This window comes from Taudactylus pleione, unplaced genomic scaffold, assembly GCF_031769625.1.
Source record: "Taudactylus pleione unplaced genomic scaffold, aTauple2 ptg000256l, whole genome shotgun sequence".
NCBI classification, from domain to species: Eukaryota; Metazoa; Chordata; class Amphibia; order Anura; family Myobatrachidae; genus Taudactylus; species Taudactylus pleione.
In genome coordinates, this window is record NW_028284658.1 from 6,640,290 (window position 1) to 6,654,987 (window position 14,698).

Below are 14,698 nucleotides of genomic sequence, written 5' to 3' on the forward strand. Positions count from 1 at the left end.
TTGTAAGTATGAATCTATATATTGGGACATATTAGATGTAAGAGAACCGATTACTGATATTATCGGCCTACCAGGTGGTTTGTCTGGATTCTTGTGCACTTTTGGTAGATAATAAAACAATGGGGTAATTGGGTTTTGTATAGCTAAAAATTCATATTCTTTATTATTTAGTATGCCTTTGTCTTTTCCTTCAAGTAAGAGTTTTTCCAGTGTTTTCTGGTAATCTTTTATTGGATCATGACAGAGTATTTGGTAAGTGTCTCTATCATCAAGGATTCTTAGGAATTCGGTAATGTAATCTGCTTTGTTTAACAGCACAATCCCCCCTCCCTTCTCTGCTGCTTTGATTACTAGATCCTGGTTTTCTCTTAGTTCTTTACAAGCTTGCATTTCTCCTTTTGTGAGATTTTTTGTGTTCTCTTTATGTTTAATTTTCTCCAAATCTTTTGTCACTAATTGTTCAAATGTATCTACAAGATTACCTCTCATATGTTGTGGATATAATTTTGATGGTGGTCTCAAATCAGAATCTTCATATAATCCGTCATTGTGTTTGTCTGTAGTCTGAATAGCTGTATCCTTGCTGTAATATTTTGCCAATGTAATTTTCTGTACAAATTTATGTAAATCTAAGTAAGTTTCAAATTTGTTTAATTTCTTAGTAGGGGCAAATATCAACCCTTTATTAAGTAGTGAGGTATGTTCTTTGGTCAATGTCAGGTTACTTAGATTGAAAATACCTGAATTGTCTATAGGTGTTTGTTGTTTCTTTTTTTCCTTCCTTCTCCTCCCTCCTCTACATCCTCGTCTAGATCCATTAGTTTTCTTTTTTGTGGTGTCTTGTTTTCCTCTCTGCAGGCCCGCAGGCCTGCATTCACTTCTAAAAAAAGGTCTACACATTCTTGTTGTAGTGTTTGTTCAGTATATGTTAGATTTGGATCAACACTTAATGGTGTTTCATCCAGAACCACTGAGGTTTTATATCCTCTCTCTAATGAAAGACGTGCCAAATTCTCGTAATCTTTTTTCTCTTCGATACTATACATTGAAAAATCAGTTTCCTGTGAAGTGTTTAGTTCAGTACTGGGTTCTGACTCTTTCCTTCTATTGTGTTGTATAACCTGTAATTGATCTTTATATAATCTATCCTTCTTGTCATGCAGCCTAGTCATGTATTGTTGATATGTCAATTTTAATCTCTTATACACTGGAGTAGTGTTCTTGATTATATTTTTATTTTTAGATGTTATTATGTCCTTATTTTCATTAAAAATGCATTTCTTTGGTTTTGTGTCTTGTTTCTTTCTACCAATCTTATCTCTAAGTATTTTGGCCTTTTTTGTTGTGAAGATATCTTCTAATCTTTTTATTCTTTTTTGTGATATTTCCTCTAATTCCTGAAATTCCTTATCTTGTCTATGTATATCTAATGATTTATTCAGTATTGTAATTTCTTTATCTAGGTTTGTCAATTCTGTCTCATGTGTTCCCACAATCAATTTGATCAGTTGTGTGGAGCAATTATGTAATATTTCGTTCCATTTCTCCATAAACTTGGGAATGTCATTGTTAAATGTTGGTGGTTTTTTGATTTTTAAACCTTTTGGGATTAAGTTATGTTCTAAATACCAATTAAGGCTTTTACTGCCCCACCACTCTTTGGTTTCCCTTATTACAAGTCTTTCTAGTTTCAAAAAAAGGTCACAAAATATATTTACGCTATCGTGCGTTGCTGATGTCTGGTTCAATTGTGAAAATACTAATTCTGCCCTATTGGCTCTTTCTGTTCGAATTTCTAGTATCCCCATAAATGAGATAAGAATGCAGCAGAGTTTATATTGGGTTAAGGAATAATCTTATACGTTATGAAACCCCACGCTTACTTAATGTTTGGGCAGCAACTCAGTCAAAGGATACCCAAATCCTTTACAGAACATAAACTAAAATATAATGAGTTGACGAGTTGCGCCTGGCATTAATTGATGTAGGTATGTAGTATATGCTAATTTGTCTCACGTCTGTAATAATTCACTCTGTCTTAAATGAAGTATTGCACCATCGAACAGTGAAAGAAATTAGGAAATATTAATAGTAATGATAGTTACTGGTATAAAATGTTAAATAAATATTGATAGGGTATCAATATAACAAAAATCATATATAATACATATAAAATGGATTGCATATGTTATGTGCCTTCAAAAATTGTAGTAAACTCATTAAACAATTGAAAAAGATGCAACAGTCTCAAGAGGTGTGGCGTCCCACACTTCTATATTGAAGATAGAAGAAGTTCATTAATTTGAATAAATAATCTAGGTAGTTTACCCAACCGTACATTCCATTGTGCTTTTACACTTGCTTACTCTATGGATTTGCTTTGTGAAGTTCTCAAAGGATCCAAAGTCTTTAAATGTTTTGCCTCAGAAATTAGTTTCCTCTTATAGTGCAGGACATTTCAACTGCATCTTGTACTTGGCTTACTCTCGGAGACCATGCTGGAACTCACTATATTGACTTGAGCAATGATGGAGAACTTTGTTTTTTTTGTTTTTTTTTAAATCATTATGTACACAGCTACAGGAAATAGATGTGTGTGGGTCTTATTCCAGTAATAGAAGAATGTTTACTTTTTCAGACTCCAATGAGACCCGCTCCTACTCAACACATGCTGACAGTGGTATGAGTGATCAAGTGGAAAGAGGAGACTTGATTAGATTTTATAACAACGTCTATATGGAACGGGTGAAATTATTTGCACTAAAATATGCAGTCACCACTAATGAACATCTGGTATGAACTTAAATATATGTATTTTTGTGTGGGTAAGCCCTCAAAGTGGATCTATTTGCTAAGCAAATTTTATTTGTAGGCTGCAGCTCCACCACTGTCCCCATTCCCCAGGATCAAGCAGCAAGTTGTCTCTCCTCGTCGTATGTCCCAACAACATTCCGTTTATGTGTCTCCGCACAAGAACACGAATTGTCTCATGCCATGTACAGCACTTCTATACAAGTTTAATGGAAGTCCTAAAGTAAGTTTCCTTTACAGCCAGAATAGATTGAAAAGCCTTATAAGTATATACCACAAGACCCTTAAAATACATAACTTTCTTAGGAGCGAACGTGTGAATGGACTTGCTATCAGTTGGGTTTCTGCTTAGTTAAACAGGTGGAGAAAGATGTATGTGGTGACATTTGCGTCTGTGTATTTGTTTTTTAGTATGAAGGGAGGCTTTTGCTATATTTGAGGTAAAGCAAAACATCCATATGGAAAACAAAGCAATGACCATATTATAAACTTAAGTACAAGCAATAACCTGTTACATCTTCCACTTGAGGAATCTGGGGATGCAATACTTTTTTCCTTCAAAGGCGCGTATCCACTTGTCGATAGAGGAACGACAGTACGATTACAACATTGTAATCATACAGTCGTTCCTCATCCTGTATAGTGCCTACACTGAACGATATGTCGTTCAGTGTAGTCACCCTCCCTCATCCCCGAACATGCCCAATCTGTTATCGGTAGATCGACCAGCATGTTCAGGCGATTATTGATGTTGAAAACGACCAACGGGAACACACATCGCTGGTCGTTTTCGACATTTTAATGCATGATTAATGAGCGATTGAAAGATATCGTTATCGTTCAATCGCTTATTTTAATCGGCAAGTGGATACGCACCTTTACTTGGACTGGCTCCTCATATAATTCTTCCGTTCTTTTTCTTCTGGCCTGCATATGAAATGGGCATATGGCTTTTGCCCTTTATATATTCTCCCCTGAAGTTCATTATATTGCGTATGGTTTGTTCCTTGGCCCCTCTACAGCCAAAAACCCATGATTGTGGGGTGATTTCTGCAATGAAACACATTGCAAAGTGTTCCAAAACAGGGGTCTATTGTAGCACAAAACTACAGTGAGCATTGCCTGGAAACTTCTGCTAGAAGAGTGCCTGTCTCCTACACTAGACCACCTGGACGTGACAAAGGTCCTAACAAGCACTGACAAGCCGGGGGTTAGTTGGTGGTGGCCATGTCAGTTTGCCGGGTCCATCCAGGCAGCATAGGGGAGGCTCGTTCTCCCCGGCGGCCCCTCCCCCAATCCACACGCAAGCCCAGTCACTGTTCTTAGCTTTGTAGGTTGCTCCAACCAGCTTCCCCCATATGAGTCAGCCAGAGACCACTCTCAGGTGCCCTCAGTTGCTGCACACTCAGGAGGCTGGATCAGTCTCCCTGTATACCTTCTCCTACGGTGATAGGTTTTACAGTGCTCTCTATCCTACTAAGCCTAGGGCTGTTCGTAGTGACAAGAGCTTAAAATTGCATACGCTCACAAGGTGTTTTATGCATTGCATGGGATTTGAATTTGCTGTGTGTGGTACTGCCTTTTATGCCTGAATAACTGTCAGTTTATCACTGCTGTTTTCTCCCCATAACCCTCTACTACAGGTGTGTGGCAAGTTGGGGTGAAACAAAATCACGTGTGTACTCAGAACTTGTCATTTTTATGTCTAAAGAGTCTGAAAGACAGGTGGCAAAAGCCCCTGTGCTGGTGTCTTGTATGGCCTGCAAAGGGGGTTTTCCCTACAGGATTTCATACAATCTGAGTTATGTGGTCATTGTGTTAAGTCACCTTAGCAGGCAAACCTTCCAGCTTTTGGACAGGAACTCCCTTGGGTTTCCTTTTCCCAGTTTATGGACCAAAATACCTTGCTTAGTGGCCAGGTTGTACAGAGCTCAATATCCTACTACGCTGGTGTGCTTTTTATAGTTGATTAAGAGCCTATGGCAGGTGATTCAGTACCTATTTGATGCAAATGTACATGTAGATCTTGCAAACTGATTGTTTAGGCATGGACTTTATGTGCTACTGTTCAAAGTTTTACTTTTTCCTAACCCCCTAAACTGCAATGTTAGGGGTTAGAGAGTGCTTCACATGGATATTTTCTGTGAATGTGCTCACTTGGCAGTTTAACTCAACACTTGTTGCGAGTTACTTGCAAATGTTCTCAGGAGGTTTGGTTCATCTCCCTGTGTACCTCTCCGTGGAGGGCCAGGTTATACAGGGCTTGATGTCCTACTTAGCCTTGTGGGCTTTCGTATTTGACTAAGAACTTATTGCATGTATGTATATGTGTATTTTTATATATATATATATATATATATATATATATATAAAAGGGGAGAGAACCTCCCTTTATTTGAGTCAGCCAGAGAGCACTCTCGGATGCTTATGGTGGCTATGTGCTCGGAGGTCGGGGCAGTCCCTGTATGCCTCCCTTGCGGTGATCAGGTCATACAGAGCTCTAGGTCCTACCTGGTGTTTTGGTAGTTGACTAGAGAGCTTAGGGTGTAAGTACAGTGGATATGCATATATAGATGTATATCGAATTATATATCCGTGTGCATTGCATGTGACTTATGAAATCTGCTGTGTTATGCTGCCTTGTCAGCATAAATCTATCACTGCTGTTTCTCCTCATTTAACCCTCTACAAAGATACGTGGGTATATTGGGGATGAAACGATGGTCACATTGATATTCAGACATTGGATAACCTTGTTATGTCCAATAAAACGAAAGGAAGGCTGGAGATCCTGGGCGGATGTCATGTATAGCAGCAGCCCCCTATAGTTATGCCTTCTATGTTTCCATTATGGATGGACATTTGTGCTGGTCGAGGCAGGGCATCATCTTCAGTAGCCATTCAACAATCGTTACAAGCTGCTAGATCTATGCAGCCAAAGACCAGATGGCGTTACTCCCTCACACGGGCCAGGCCACAGAGAGGGGCAATGGGGGTGTCCTCACAGGATTTAATACAAGTGGAATGTTGTGGTCACTTTTCTAAAGAGTCACCACAGTAGTCAAATCTACCAGGTCATGGCGCAGGTTGCGGACAGGTTGGCAGCTCTTACATCAGCCCTAATAATGGGGTAACTTCAGCAGCTGCAACCTACCATATTTAGGCCCCCTATGCATCTGTCCTGGAGGGACATGTGTGCTCACTTGGGTCAGAATATGACTTCGTCCTCAGCAGCTTTCCAGTAACTTCGTCAAGCAGTAGGCCAGTACAGCCAAAAAAATCAGAAGGCGGTCGGTCTCACGCTCCGTCCAGCCCTCAGATTCTGGTACATCTTCTGGTGTTTAGGGGGACACATGGGTCTCCTCCCAAGAGTCATTCTCAAGAGAGGAAGATCGTCTTCCAACAGTACGTCTCCTGCCTGATCAGAGGGGTCAAGGCTGTGCTTGTGGAGCCGGTATAAGGAAAGGCTCAGTATTCTAACGCCAGAAAGCTGTGAAAGCTCAATTTCCCAAATCTAAACTACATCCAGACCATACTGGACATGCCCAATCTTGTCTGATCTTGGAAGCTATGCAGTGTTGGACCTGGTTAAGTACTTGGATGGGAGACGACCTGGGAATACCAGGTGCTGGGGGAAAGGAAGTATGGAGTTCTCCGGGCAGGAAAATCCATATTACCAGAAAGGTTGAGGCCTTTATATCTCTTTCCAGTACCATCGGCATTCGCCTTTAAATGTTCCACTGATAAGAGACTTGAAGCCGTTCTCAAGGCGCTTTTCCCAGTCAGGAGCTGTTATTTGCCCGGCCATGGTACAGCCAGGGGTCCAAATAAAAGCACAGATGATCTGTCTCTTGCCAGAAGAGCGACTATCCATTGAAGAAGTTCTGTCGCAAAAAGGGTCGCCCGATCTGGATGATACCAGCCTCCACGGGTGAGGAGCAGTGACAGGTCGACACACGTTTTCAAGGAAAATGGAGGACAACGGAAAGCAGTCTCTCCATAAAATGTCCTGGAACTAAGGTAGTATTCAGGAGCGCTTGTTGAAGCTCAGGAAATACTAAAGGAGCAGGCCGGTCTAGGTACAATCTAGCAACACCACCGCAGTAGACAGCCTCATCATCAGGCGGCAGAATGTAATTTTCCAGCGAGATTGACTGTGTTCATACCAGGAGTCCTCAATTTGGAAGTGGACTTACTAAGCCAGCAGGATATAGAGAGTGTGGGCTCTTCATCCACAGGTATTTCAGAGCCTTGTGAACGGATGGGGTCTTCCAGAGGTAGACCTCATGGCCTTGAGTCACAACCACAGGGTCCCCAGGTACGGGCACAGAGTTGTGGATGCTCTTGTAGTAGAGTAGATCTTCAAACTGGCATATTTGCTTCACCCGCTGTCCCTTCTCCAAGGGTTAACAGGAGAGTGCAACAGTAATACTGATAAGCCCCTGTTTGACCCGGACTGTCACGACCAGGTTCTCTCGGCATGGTAGTCAACGGGTAATACCTGTGAGGACGCTATGGCGAGGGGCGTCTGGTGGTAGCGGTGGTGCCTGGTGAAGAGCATTGGCTGTGCGTGGTTCTGTGGGGGCATACTGTCACTCTGGTCTGGTTAGGCCTGGTGGTGCTTCCGTTCCGTTCTGGCATGGGCGCTGCCATCTTGCCTCCGGACATGCTCCTCTCTGACCAGTCAGGGCTGAGCACTGGGGATTTAAGGGAGTTCAGAGCTCCCTTGCATTGCCAGTGCAGTGTGTTTCTCTGCGAGAGCTGAGAGAGAGTGTTCCTGTGCTTAAACCTGTCTATTGGATTCATTGCCTAAGCCTGCTTTTCCTAACCTTCTCCAAACCCTGCTGGATTCCCCTACCTCCTTCATATACCTTTCTACCTGCCTGAGTACCTGAACCTGCTGTTTCCCTGCACCATTTCACTCCCAGCTGGACTTCACTACCTTTGCCTGCATCAGCTACAGCTCATCAAACCTGCATTCACTTACAGCTCATCAAGCCTGCATTCTGTTTTAGCTCACCATACCTATACTGGAATGTTCTGCCTGTCACTACATGGACATTTGTTCATTAACCCTCACAACAGTTATCAAGTGCACTTTAGTGCTATACCTGGACTTTTGTTTGCCACTCCCATGTCGTCTCAGTCCCTTATTAAAAACCCCACTTTTTCATTTAAGTCTGCTCCTGTGTCTGCTTCTATCACCACCCCGGGTCCACAACAAATTCAGAACCTCACAGTTTGCACTGGCCCCATGGATCCGGCCACGGAACAGGAGTCTGGGGCTGATTTTTTCCGAAGTGTTGCTGCCCGTTTGGAAAACCTGGAAGCTATGCAGCACCAAGTGGTTCAGTTCCTGCAAGAAATAACTAAACAACAGGATTTAATTCAGAGCATAGCAACTCGCTTGGAGAGCGTGGAGACTATACAGCGACAGATGGCACAGTTTGTGCAAGACATTGCACGCCGTCTGGATACTGTACAAGCTACTTCAATGGCCCCTAGTGTGCTTGCAGCTACTCCTGTCCCCACTCCTGTGATTTCTTCATCTGTATCTACTCCTCGTTTGCATCTTCCCACACCTGATAAGTTTGATGGTACTCCAAAACTGTGTCGTGGATTTCTCAATCAGTGCGATGTGCACTTTACTTTGCAACCCTCTAATTTTCCTGCTCCTAGAACCAAAGTGGCTTACATTGTGTCCTTGTTATCCGGCTCTGCCCTAGAATGGGTTTCTCCGCTCTGGGAGCGTTCAGATCTGCTTCTGGACAATTACCCAGAGTTCCTAGCAACATTCAGGAGGATTTTCAATGAGCCTGGAAGAACTTCCTCTGCTTCCTCCAGTATTATGAAGTTAAAACAAGGGACCCGTCCTGTCAGCCAGTACGTCATTCAGTTTCAGACTTTGGCATCTGAACTCAAGTGGAACGAAGAAGCCTTGACATTGGCCTTTTGGAAAGGTCTATCAGATCGTTTAAAGGATGATCTAGTGACTCGCGAATTACCTTCTAGTCTTAGTGATCTCAGGCCCTCATTCAGAGCCGCTCGTAAGCGGTCGTACGCTCGTAGTCATCCGATGTTGTTAAACCACGCATGCGTCGGTGTAACAGTGCGCATGTGCGTACGGCTTTTTGCAATCATTTTTCCAGTCGTTCGTCGAATAGTGAACAGGAAGTGACATGTCAAATGTGATTGACAGAACTGTCCGTTTTGGGGCGGTGACGGGGGTGGAGATGGGAAAACGCAGGCGTGTCGAGGCGTTTTTTGGGCGTACATAAATTATCTGTTGCGAACGGCCAATGTGAACGGAACAAGGGTTACGTCACTGTCTGATCCACTTTCCATTAAAACTGCTCACTCAGCTTGTGGTCTGGTATTCTCTACCGCAATGACGATGGTCTCTTCGTTCTTCCCGTGGCTCATCGATGGTTTCCCGATTGATCAATTGAGGCCTCAAAAACAATCAGTTTTGAATTGCAAAAATGCTTGTAAGGTGTTTAGCAAATAGCCTTTTTTTAGTTGCAAAAAACCGTACACAGGTGAACTACTCAGCTGATAATTTCTGGGTTAGACAATCAATTAGCTTACAAATTTATTTTACATTTGCGTGTTTTTTCCAAATTGTTTTTTTTTTTTTTTTCAGGCAACAATATTGTACGCAGGTTTGTTGTTTTTCTTCATTTTTTAGGGGCCAAGAAAACAATCGTCCTTTTGTTTTTTGCTAAGTGTTAATTAAAACTCATAAATTGTTTTTAACCCTTGGTTTATTTTTCCCTCAAAAATGTTTAGATTTCGTTGTATTGTTTCTAATGTTGTTTGCGGGATTACCTTTTAACCAGTTTTTGAATAAATTAACAATAGAATTGTCCAGATTTTCAACATTATTTTTTTTATTTTTTTGTTTATTTCTAAACAAATTTTGGGGAAATAAAAAAAACTTGATAACGTAAAAACAAATAACAAATGATTTTAAAAACACACAAACAAAATAAGTGGCATTTGAAATCCACAAACAAACACAATTAATAAAAAATTCACAAGAAAGGAGAGGGAGGTTTTGGGCATTAAGGAATATGGGGCAAACACAGAGAAGGATTGTGGGAAAATTAGCCAGTGCTGTCATCGCCTTTTGGCCTGTTTGGCCGGGGTAGGGAGGGAGCCTGAACAGGTCCGGGATGTCCTTCTGGTGGCCTGGCCAGAGGCAGATGTTGTGGCCTCTGGACTAGGCATAGGGCTAGGCACATTTGGAGGGATGGCTGTTGTTGTACCAGAGGTGGAGGGTCCTGATGTTCCGGCAGGAAGGGAGGCCGGCTCCAACATGTGCTGGCGAACAAGCTGCTCCAGGGCATTTGCTATTCGCACGTTGGCCCCAGTATTTTCCGCCAGGGCCTTAGCAATGCTTCCTCCCCTGCAGAGCCAGCAGAAATTCTGCGGCCAAAGCTCCCCTCTGGAGCAGACTCATTTGCCTGTGTCTCTGTGAGAAAAAAGAGTAAAGAGTAACATTATAATCTAGATATTGTCCCAAACACATTTCTGAGTTGTTAACATTACCACATTTACCTGGGGCAACATGAGGAGCCGCAAAGTCTGGCATATCGGTATCCATGTTCGACACTCCAAACACCTCCTCATCCTGCACACATCCCTGGGCCAGCTCCTCCAAATCTGTGTCTCCAGTGACACAGGGGTGAGACCCCAACCTGCCCCCCCTGCATGCCTAGCCCTATCAGCCAGTTTTTGCTTAAGACGATATTTGAAGTCGCTCCATCTGTGGGGTAAAAAGTTGGCATTATTCCTGCAGTATTTGGACCTGTAAACACTTTTTACTAAAATGTAGTTTTTACGTATCGGCGTTTGACCTCCCGGGTTGAACGTTCACAATCACCCACCCTATTGACACCACTGGCTATGTCATCCCACATTTTCCATTTCTGGCTTGCACCCATATTCCTTGGTGCCTGTGGCAGGTTGTCATTGCACATTTGCACCAAAACCTCCATCTCCTTTCTTGTGAATTGTGGCTGCCTTTTTTCTTGTGGTTTAGTTGGCCTACTAGGCCCAGCAGCCTCTTCCATGGCATCCTCCACTCCTTTTTTTAAAAAGATTGTAAAAATTATAATGTTAAACGTTACCCAAATTATTTTTAAACATAAACCTTTAGTCCCAAAAAGACAAATACTTACCTGGCGCCTCTTGGCCAGTGCTTTGCTGCTCTGTAGCCATTTTTGACTTTCAGGTCTCACTACAGCAGACCAATTGGGGTTTTCAGTGACATTTTTATACATGCGTCAGCATTATTCGGCCGCATCATTGATTGTGCGCTCCTATTGTCCGTCCTTAATTTGAGCAGGAAAATAAAGACTATTTATGGCTTGGTGTGACTCGAGTCGAGGTGGCGGGTTATGAATGTTGGAGGTTTGGCGTAGGAGTTGATTGTTGGCGGTATTTGGAGTTTGAGGCGGTTTTCTACACTTGTGATCGTTTTGTTTGTTTTCTAACTTATTTGATTTCCGTTCGCTTTTTTTTTATTGTTTAGCTTTTTTTTTTGGAGTTTTTGAGTGTCTTTTTAAAAACCACCGTAAAAAATAATAGTAAATAGTTTACAAATGTTAGTACTTATTTTTAATTTTTTCCTTTTTACAGTTATTTTGGCATTGCCCCATTGAAGTTTTTGTACTTTGGGATATTTGTCTGTTTTCGGTAAGTGTTTTTAGTTTCATGAAGTTACAATTTCGATGTGTTGGTCTTCGCATATGTTTCGCTAAGTAATCTTGTTTTTTTTCTTTGACCAATCATGTCTTACCACTAAATATAGCATACTCTTTTGCGAAATAATGTTTGAGTTGTTTTTAATTTAAAATGGACCTACTATTTAGCGCACTAATGTCTCCTTATGTAACTGTAAAAAAGCGTACTATTTAGCGCACTAATGTCTCCTTATTTAACTGTATAAATTGCGTACTTTTTAGCGCACTAATGTCTCCTTATGTAACTGTCAAAAATGCGTACTATTTAGTGCACTGTCTCCTTATGTAACTGTAAAAAAAAGCGTACTATTTAGCGCACTAATGTCTCCTTATTTAACTGTATAAATTGCGTACTATTTAGCGCACTAATGTCTCCTTATTTGACTGTAAAAAATGCGTACTATTTAGCGCACTAATGTGTTTTGTTTTTTTCATTGTAAAATCATGTTTTACCACTAAATGTAGCATGCGATTTTCCGAACTAATGTGTGCTCCCTTCTCTATTTTTTAGCCAAAAAAAATGTGTTTACAATCCAAGTTTTCAAGAAAAAAGCTAAAAATATTTTCTACTTTTGAAATGTAGGTTGTTCTACTCATGACAAGACCCCGGCCTGTAAGCATCTTTGGATTTCTTAGAAAAGATAAGTATATTTTTCTTTACACATTTGTCTAAAACAATAACTACCTGGCTTACCATTTCAGGTTGATGTTGGTCGTATTATATTGGCCATGGTTCCAGAACCCGACCAACCTCAACTTCGTCCCAGGCGTAGGCCTCATAGGCGTGCAAGGCCCCAGATATATAGAACATGTGTCACCCTTTTTGGAATGCCAGATGATGAGGTATTAAGACGATACCGTCTTCCTCCCCAAATCATCCTAGACACTCTCTCATTAATAGAGAGTGATCTTGAACGGCAAATTGACAGTCCTACAGCAATACCACCACTTACGCAATTAATGTCGGTGTTACATTTCTGTGCCTCAGGATCCTTTCAAACCACTGTGGGAATAGTTGCCGGAATCTCCCAATCCTCCTTTTCAAGGATCCTGGGGGCAGTGATGGAGGCCATTTTTAAACACCTCCATCATTTTATTACAATGCCATTGGATATGGGTTCCCTTAGTGTGGCGAAGGCCAATTTTTACCAAATAGCTGGCTTCCCACACATCATAGGGGTTGTGGATGGCACTCACATACCACTTCAGCCTCCAGCACGGCTGGAGGCCATTTTTCGGAACAGAAAACACTATCACTCACTGAATGTAATGGTGGTATGTGATGCCTCCCTCCAGATCCTGTCCCTGAATGCCAAATTCCCCGGGAGTGCACATGATTCCTTCGTCATCCGGCAATCAGGGATTTGGCTCATATTAGACAACCTACAAGCTGGTGATGCGTGGCTTCTGGGTAAGTTGACACCTTCTGTTGCAACCAATGCAAAGCTTGTTACACAATGGTCCTGATGTTTGTTTTTGTTTTTCACAGGAGACAGTGGTTACCCTTGCACGCCCTGGCTGCTCACTCCTTATTTGGTTCCCACACCAGGGCCACAAAGTGAGTATAATTCCGCACTTACAGCCACCAGGCAGGTGGTGGAGCGCTGTATCGGCCTTTTAAAAGGCCGATTCAGATGCCTCCACCGCTCTGGTGGCGAGTTCATGTATTTGCCGGATATGGTTTCGAAAATTGTGGTCCTGTGTGGGATATGTCACAACATCGCCATAAGGAGTGGTGTCCCAATGCAGCCAGAGGATGCCTTGCCTGAGGATGGCCCCCCCGAGGTTGATCGGAGGTCAGTATGTGGGGGGGGCCATACGCGATGATGTGGTGGCCAGATTTTTTAGGTAATTATTGTTAAAAATTTAGTTAATTGACACAATGTAGACATGTAAGATTTTAATGGCCAATTTTAATTTTTGTTTATTTTTTTTTGTCTTTTATTCCATAAAATTAACCGAAAAAATGATGCCTACTACCTGATCCTAAAAATTTACTTCATGTGGCCACATTGGATATAACTTCTGGAACAATGATTTCTTCGCCTCATTTGTGGATTCATGTTGGTATGCTACTTCTTAAAATAATTCTTGATTGTTGTTGTTATTTTGTTATTTTTAGTGTTGGTTGTATTTTTGAGTGTGTTTTCACTGTGTGAATTGATTGTGACAATTCACTTTGTGTTTATTATTTGTGTGGAATAAATTTTTGGTTAACGTGAAAAAAACATTTCCTTTGTAAATTACAAGCAAGTGTAACCTGGTCCAAAAAAGGCAAACTTGCTTAATGGCTAATCCTGTAATGTGTTAAATTGTAAAGTATTTTACCATGCTTTGTGGCTAAAAACAAACACCAAAGGTATTATGGTGAATCAGTATGTTTTCTAATCTAGGCCTAAGCAGGTTTGATTTAATATTTACATTACCCACCAAAAAAAAGAAAACAAAATTGCTGGTAATTCTACAAACCTATTGGTATTGTTAGGTGTTTAATGTGCCAGCTTACATACTTACTTGAGCTTTCTACAATCTAATTTACATTACTTCAAAAAACATGCTCCAATAGTCGACTTATGTACGGTTAAACAATCTAATATTTACAGACAAGGAATGAGACTTTAATAAATCAAAATATATTTTATTTTATTGAACATTTTTATGGCGAAAAAACAAAAAAATTAGTGGCGCAGGAGCGCCAACATGTGATCCAGGCCCACAAGCATGCCTACAACATGGCCACTCAACCTGTGCAAGCCATCCTGCATTTCTTGCATCCGCCTCTGGTCCTCTGTGGGTTAAAAAAATGTGTGGATTACTAAACTGACACCTTAATTTATATGTTACCAAACAACTTAAAAATCAGACTATACTTTAAAAAAAGAGAAACAAATCCAAAAAAAAACAAAGTAATGGCAAACGCAAAGATTGTATAAATAAAAACTTAAAAAATTACACATAAAAATACAACAAAAAAAATGGAGAAGTACGCCAAAAAACTACATTTGTTGGTTCCGTAAACAAGAAAGACACAAGTATGAGTGTTTGGACATGTGTGATATGTGTAAGTGGAAAACATCCTAGACATTGTTTGGCAAAGATATATATCCAAAACATTAGAAATACTTAACAAATTGGAAATG